Below are 8,605 nucleotides of genomic sequence, written 5' to 3' on the forward strand. Positions count from 1 at the left end.
CTCCAGGCTAGCTCGCCTGTGCCCATACCATCAGGGCCAGCTCTCCAGTGATGCCCAAGTGAGTGACAGGGCCATATCTGCACAGCCCTCAGACATCAACATGTCCCCAGGAGGTAGCCCAGATCAGAGATGTCCACTTGACCCTTGGTGGTAATAGACCACCACTGCTGCAGGGCCATGGACCCAAATGTGACCCTGGCAGCACATGGTCCTAGGTGGCATCACTGGCTACTCATATCAGGCTGTTTCTCACTACCACTGAGTCTCCAGTTCTGTCTCTCTTCATTGTGCCCACATCTTCTGTTTCTCTTTCTCTTTCATTTCTCCATCACTTACTCACTCCTCTTAGTGGTGGTTGGGGTCTTTGAGCATCTTGGGTCATCTCAGGAGTGGTTTTAGGGGTGATATGCCCCACACAGGCATTATAGCACTGGGCAGGGGACATCCCGGTCATGATCTGTGCCCCAAAGCTTGCTCAGTAGAGTACTGGTGGTCATCTCAGGCTAGCAGCATGCCCAGGGCCCCAGACATGAACTGATGATCCTCTCAATTTTGTGTTTTTTCAGGGCCTGTTAAGTTTGAACCTCATTCAGAAGTTCAGAGATTAGAACACTGAACATGGACATAGCCACCTCCCCCCTCCCTTTTCCCCTACCGCTCCTATCCCCCTCTTCCCCTCCTCCCACTCTTTCACCCTCTCTGTCACCTACTGATGTACTTGTGACACAGCAGCCACACCTGCAACACTTCTAAGCCCGGGAGCTCTTACAATTTTTCTGCTCCCCTTTTCTGTGGTTGTTCTCTGAGCTTTGGGTTGTAGGGGTTGTGTTGTAGATGATGATGCGATGTATGTATGTCCTGAGTAGTCTCCTCCATGACTGAAACATTCTGTCCTGTAAGGAAGCTCTTTTAAACAGGTAACAAGTCAAAATAGCTTCAAGTGGTCCCTGTTCTGTCCAGATTCTCTAGGTGCCTCATAGCCAGAGTGCTATAGGAGCAGAGAGTACCCCTCAGACAGAAGGAAGGCAACTTGCAAAGAAAACTAAGACCAGACCAGCTGCTGAAATAAGTAGAGACCAGCCAAGCTGCTTGGAAGACAACTAGAGTCACTTGGAAAGGACACTCTCCAACCTGTTGAGCTTCCAGCAGGCTGTGCAGTGTGTTCTGAGAGTGTCTAAGCTTTTGTGAACTGCCACCCATGCTGGGGTGAGCATTGGCAGTGCAGCTATCTTTGTGTCATTTCTGCTCCTTTAAGTAACCTCTCACCCATATTTCTGCCTAACTCCCACAAAATCTATTGGCTAGTCAAGTTGGACTTTGGTAGTATTTGTATTTTGGTCTATCATGGTAGTCCCTATCTGGAGTGAGTAGATTGTGTGTTGCATCTGGACAGGAAAGTTTTATCAAGTAGCAGTTGGGGACTGCTGTGCATGGTGTGCATGTCAAGGCTAAAAGATAATTTGTAGTGTGCTCTTGTAGCTGCCTTTATGTGGGTTCTGGGTAACTGAGCTCAGAGCATCAAGCTTACGTTGCAAATGCTCTACCCACGGTGCCATCCTCCCAGCATAAAAATAAGCTTTTCTTAGGTTTTTTTTTTCCCTTAATGACAAAATGCACAATTTCCTTTCATGAATGTATTTTTTTCTACTTTAGGTTCAAAGTAAGAGTAATAATCTACTTTAGACTTATAATCTAACAGTCGTTTATCTCAGACTTAGGTACAAATGAATTTTTGTGTTTCAGTATTGTGAAATTTAAGGTATAATGTACATGATGCTATAGCAAACCCTCTGTGGCCTGCAGTTGTCTCATCATGGAACACACTTATGGCTCTGTAGGGAATTATGGGAATATTTATACCATGGATAAATTAAACTACCTGGCACCAAAGCTCAGTTATTGATGCTGAATAAATTTATAACCCTTAGGGCTCCCAGAAGTTTCTAGATTTTAGGACTTAGTATTAATATATTCATGCATTTAGTCATCTATGAGTACTTTTAAAAGACATTTCTCACAGATACTATTTTTTAGGATTTAATATTTGGTAATTTGTTCTGCTGTCTTTAGTTGTATATTACATTCTTCATAAATACTTTATATATTCTCATCAAATTATGCTGGGATTCTAGCTATAAGGTAAAAGTTATATAAGTTAGGTATTTTCCAACACAATGAAAATACAGAACAAAGACAACAAAAATATATATTAAGTGTTGTTTTAAAAATATCATATCATTTGATTTCACCTGGGGGACATTTTATGAGATAGTAACGTTCTATTACTTTTTAAATATTTTTTCTTTATCCTTTTATGTGTGTGCAGATATGGGTAGGAATATTTATGTTGTGTATTTGTGTGTGCACAGGCACGTGTGTATGTGCATATGTTTTTGGTGTATGTGTGGAGGTAAAAAGACAACTTGAAGAAGTCAGTTCTCTCTTTTCTACCATGTGAGTCCTGGAGAATGGACTCGGGTCCTTGGGGTTTGAAATAGGTAACTTTACCTGCAAGACCATCTCAATGGCTACCAATTTTCTGTTCCTAACCTAGAATTTCCTAACTAAGACTCATGTTTTAGATGAACTTTAAATTTTAGAAGGTGTATGTATAGTTTACTTTTAGAAAATGTAGCAAATGGAACGTTTTTGAGATTGGGTCTCAAGTAGCACAAACTCGGCCTGAATGTCTTTTCCTCCCACATTTCCTCACCTTCCCGGTGCTAACAGCACAGCATGGACCTCTTCATGCAGCAGATTAGGACGGTTACTAGTTTAATTTTAAAGCCTGTAATCAACATCTTCATCCTTGGTACTGTATATGCCTTGATCATTTGAGAGTTCCCAGATACCAAATGTACGACATTTTAGTAAGCTCATATAAAAAAGAAAAGAGTATTAGAGAAAATAAAATAAGGAATGGGAAGGAACTATAGGAAGAAAAGTGGGGAAAGAGAAAAAGAGACAAATAAAGGAAAGAAGAAAAAGAAAGAAGAGAAAAGAAGAAAATGCAACAGGCCAGGCAGTGGTGGTACACGCCTTTAATCCCAGCACTTGGAAGGCAGAGCAAGGCAGATTTCTGAGTTTGAGGCCAGCCTGGTCTACAGAATGAGTTCCAGGACAGCCAGGGCTACACGGAGAAACCCTGTATCAAAAACCCAAAAAATAAACAAATAAAAATATTAAATAATAAATAAATAAGAAAGAAAGAAAGAAAGAAAGGAAGGAAGGAAGGAAGGAAGGAAGGAAGGAAGGAAGAAAGAAAGAAAGAAAGAAAGAAAGAAAGAAAGAAAGAAAGAAAGAAAGAAAGAAGGAAAGAAGGAAAGAAGGAAAGAAGAGAAAATATAATGGAATATATCCTGCACTAACACAATTATTCTAACTTTTATGAATCAAAATTAAGATCAGAGAACCTTCATGAAATTCGTAATTTTGGAAACCTAGGAAAAACTCAGAAATCTGCCCTAAAGAATTAGAAGGGTTGCCTTATACAAGAGGGGGGGTATAGGGGACTTTGGGGATAGCATTTGAAATGTAAATGAAGAAAATACCTAATTAAAAAAAATTGGAAATGATTAAAAAAAAAAAAAAAGAAACGAGGTGGGTCCCAGAATCAATATTTATAAAACAAAACCACACAATTTAAAGCAGACTAAATTCCCAGAACACAAACAATGTCAAATATACACAGAGGTAGAGAAAGATCCAATAAAGTGCACAAAAGGCAGCTTGGGGATCCAACCTCAGGATGCAGACGTGAGTTGAGAAAGTGGATGAGGGGCTGTTTCCCTCTTCCTGCATAAAGGATGAGTGAATCGCCAGGTGGGGGTGGAAGCTCAACGGAGTGCACACTCTGGGGATATGCATGTGCCTGCCTGTCAATGACCAACAGAGTCCTCAGCCGTAAGCTTTATTAACACTCCTGCGGGCATCTATGCTATCATTTCCACCTTGCCATCAGCCTCAACATAACCATAGGAAGAAGATAGGGAAGACAGCAAGGACGGACCATAGAAGGTGAGGAAGAAGGAAAGGCATTTAGAACATAGGAATATTGCATAGCGTTCTCCTGTAAAATTTACTCATTCATATTCTGTCAGCCGCTGAGACTTTTCTGAGTTTTATACTTCCCAATGTCTTTAAAAAGCAGAGTAATTATGGTAACAACAGGAGTACTGTTTATTTTTGGTCGCGGAGTTAATCGGCTCTCATGATGGGCTGTGAACTGAGGACATTATTCATTGGATGTTTTCTTCCTTCTGTTTTTTGTTTTTGGATTTTTTTTTAATTTTGCCTTTGGCAAAACTTCCAGCAGCAGTGATAAATAATTCCATACCCCTAAGTGGATATTATTATTATTATTTTCGAGTGTGAGCCACAGATGACTCCTAGTCTGTCAGCTCTCCCGTAGCAGATACTGGTGTGCAAACCTGTTGACAATTGTGTGGGTGGAAATGGACCCCCATCCCCACAGCCACGTTTCAGCTCTTTCCAGGCCATGGTACTCTCTGAAGGCAGAGAGGGAGGATCTGCCAGGGGACAGAAAGAGGCTCTGGCTGGGGCAAAGAGGCAAACAGACTGCGGATTTGGCTTGCGAAGTTGATGCATTGCCTTCCTTTTGGATGTTTTACTTTGTGGCAAACTCACCTCTATGTCCAGTAGACACGGTGGAATCATGGGCTAGCAGAAAATGTTATACATCATCCATGCTAAGGCTACATCATAAATTAAAAAGTAAATGAGGGCCCGGGTTTATTTCTGTTTGAGGTTAATGTCTGAGCTCCACGTCTATTTTCCTGGCTCCCTGATCCCTTTTGACACACATCTTTCTTCAGTCTCTGGTGCCTACTGACTTCCCAATGCCCCCTGGCTAACCTCAATACAATATTCTGCCTGTCTTGGGGTATTAATTTCAACCTATTATTTCTTTTCCCCATCAGAATTCACTCTTCCAGCCCATTAATTGGGGTCCTGTGACAATGAGTCCCAGTTACTTCACTGGTTAAGGAAACACTCCAGATACATCATGTAACCCTTGGTTCTCTCTCCCTGACCCCCTGCTCTGAAGTCAGCTAACGGACTGAAAACTAATAAAAAATGTTCAACTTAAAGAAATCGGAGACTGGTTGGAAAGGGTGTGTATTTTTAAATGCCACCAAAATTGTAACTTTGCTGGTTTCCATCTCTTTGCATAGGATCTTTGTTAAGCTTAATACACTGAACACGTAATATTTTTTTAAGTAATCTAGTCTTAGTAAAGTGTTGGGCTTACAGGAATGCAGCATCAGGAGCAGGTTAAGCAGTGATGGAGATTGAAACCAGGGCTTTGGGCATGATGAGCACACACTCTACAAGACTGAGCCATATCCCTTGGCCCCTTGTAGAGAATTTATTACAGGAGCATAAGTTTCCATTCCTCCTAAGCAAGTTGCACACAACCTCTCGATGATTCTTTTGAGTGTGTTGTGTTACCATCAGTTGAGAATTTTCACCTGGACGTTACAGAATAGTTCAAAGACACAGTTTAGGGGAAAAAAATCAATCAAAACAATTAGAAGTGAATCATTGGTTGAATATTGACAAAAAACATCTTCGATATTTTACAACATAATTTATGGTTGAGAGATAACAGAGGGGTTGGCAAAAGAAAATCAAATTTACTTCCACACCTAGTAAGTATTTGGACGATGAAAGAATATTTTTGCATAGGACGTTTTTACAAATAAACAAGAGAATGAGTGGTCCTGAACTTGCTGACTTTAATTACCAGAACCTATAAATTGAGGTTTCTGAACACAACAACATCATAGTTTTTATGGGACAGAACTTTTAGTTCTGCCACACTCATCCCAAGGGAGTCAGAAGCTAGTTTCTGAAATAGAGATGGAGAAAAGTGGCTGACCACAGGGAATTAGAGATCAAGTAATGTTCTCACCCCTCCTCTCTGCCTAGCTTTCTTGGGATCAAAGGGATGATGGTGTCATGAGATGCCTGCATGTTGGTAACACTGCCCCAGGCACCAAATGCCATCACAACTCTTCATGTCCATTACAAACCTGAGGTCAAAAAACAGCAAAATGGAGGTGGGGGGGGGGGGGGGAGAAAGGACTGTAATTCAAAACTCCTGAGCACAGTACTCTCAAAGATGACTTCCAAACAGCTGTGGTGTGTCCATACCAGCTTAATGACTTGTGGACAGGGCACTAGCCCATCCCTTCACCAGAACTAGGAACACAGAGAGAAAGAAGTTGTTAAAAGGGATAAAGGGAAAATGTAAGAGAACATTGACGCTGTACCCATCACCAAAGCTCCGTCATTATCAGACTTTATGGAGATGCAGGTTATAAACTCTGAAGTGCTGTGCCACTGCTTGTTAAGCCCGAGCCATGCTGCCACCTTCTATCTCTCTTCTTCCAAAATCGGTTCTGTTTTCATTTTAAAATTCAAAAGTAAAATGATTAATTTACAATGCAAGGTTTTAAAGCCAGAGGAGAGAAAGACACAGAAATGCGTTTCCACTGATGCTCAGCTCCCTCCACAGACTGGGACTCTGGACATGCCTGTAATTCTTCTGAGCCCTGGCTTCTATGTGCTTGAGCATCTGTGCTAAGTCATTGCTGGAAACATATTCCAGATTGTGTGTTCTCATGACTCTGATAAGCAGCACAGATCGGCTGTTTTTCTCAGAGCCCTTTTCAAGTGACAAAGAAATCATTTGTTATTTAATTAATAATTAAGTGATAAAAGAAATAAAAATTTAATTTTATAAGCACATATCTGACTTCCTCAAGTCTAAAAAATATAAAAACATAACATTTCTGGGTAAAGAATACCATTGTTCTGCAGAAGACAAAGTAACAAAAGACTGAAAGAAATCCTAAGGAGGTAAGACAGCATAAAATGAAACTGGAACTCAGTGTTGGAATGACTAGTTCCGATGGATGAGAATAATTTAAAAAACATATTTTTGTTAACATTTATTGAATACATCTCCTGTCAATCATTATGGTGAGGACTTAGGACAGGTGTTTTTATTTCATCTGATGTGGCATGGCATTTTACAAGTTTTGACAATTAAACTTTCTATCCGTGTTACAAATTAGAAAGTGAGTGACTGCATTGAACTCCTAGCAACTGCATTAAGGCTCCTGTTGGCATATGCCCTTAATTCTCAGGGTATTGAACCCCATGTCAGGTGGAACCTCTGTCATGATACATGCTAGTGCTAGCTCTCTCTGGCCCCTGAAAGCTGCATTAGTGAATATGACTTGACACAAAATTAACAGTAATAAAATGTAGCATCAAAACAATACTCACATTCAAGTTTACAATGCTTGGCAAATTTTGGCACTTCATGGAGATTTATTAACAAGAGATGCTATTTTTTTTTATTAGTCATTTTCTCCCATGATTGAAATCGCAAGCTGAAAAGAAAGGCCATGCCTGGGACTTGGATAAATTCAATTTTACCTGTAAAAGGAATCCTCATCATGCGTGTGCCTACGGAACAATCAGGACTCACGAAAAGTCAAACCTTGAGATAAGGTATCTATCTCTCTGTGTTCAGCTTTCATCAGTCATAATATAAATGCACATGGCATTCTATCTATATTTAACCAAAACTTTTTGCTTTCTGGGCTATTTAGCTGCAGCACATTTAGGGGAAAAAAATTAAACAGAACTTAATGTACGCATGTTAAATACCCAGAAGCCCCTTCATTTTTGCTTTCTCTGGTGTTCCGTTATGGCTGGAAATGAGAGAAGGCGAGGTGTATTCACCTCCTAGAGAAAAAGAACACAATTTTCAAAAAAGGCCCCTTTCTTGTTTTACTAGTGCCCCCTCTAGTGGAAATTTTAGAGTAATACAAGCAAAAGGATTCTTTTAAAGACATTTGCGCACATTTTGTTTGCTTTCTTACATTTCCTTTTAAGAAACATTCTAAACACAATGATGTGAAATAAACAAACATAATAGTGCATAATAGATGTACAATGGCTTCAGCAGCGATTGTAATTAAACAGAGGAGTGATAACAGTCTGTGCTGTACTCAGAAAGGGAAAGGTTTTCAATAGCATGTGGCAGACAGACACGAAAACATATTTTGCCGGAACCCACTGTCACTCATTTCGCGGCTTGACTTTTTCTCTCCACAAGCCCATTTGGCCATTAGCCGAAGACTTTCTACCAGTCACATTCTTCCCATTTATTTTTAAAAAATTACCTCTTTCACTCTTTATTTTGTTACTATTCCATTATCAAGTACATAATTGTCTTCATCTCTAACTCCTACAATCCTTCCCCTGTGTGAAAACTACATCGGGTCCTCAAAACCAAGCCATATAAACTAACTCTGCCCATGATTTGTTAGCATTCCTTTTCTAATGGTTTGATAGCATTGTTTATTTTTTTCCTCCCATAAAATATGCGTGCTTGAACCCTAGAAATATAAAAAGAAGAAAAACTACCTGGCCCCAAATGAACATTCTTAACACTGCTTTATCGGATGCTTCCTGGAGACGTCGTGAGTTTGGTAGATGCTTCTTGTTCTATGGGGATCTCTGTCAACTTCTCGTCTTGTGCATTTAATGTGCTTCCCTGGTGATA

General features: G+C 40.1%; 1 pseudogene; it reads right to left on the reverse strand.

The window, feature by feature from the left end:
- Nucleotides 1-684: 684 nt before the first annotated feature.
- Nucleotides 685-760, reverse strand: Gm24075 (annotated as a pseudogene).
- Between the last annotated feature and the right edge of the window lie 7,845 nt (nucleotides 761-8,605).

Source organism: Mus musculus, chromosome 1 (assembly GCF_000001635.26).
Source record: "Mus musculus strain C57BL/6J chromosome 1, GRCm38.p6 C57BL/6J".
Lineage (NCBI taxonomy): Eukaryota > Metazoa > Chordata > Mammalia > Rodentia > Muridae > Mus > Mus musculus.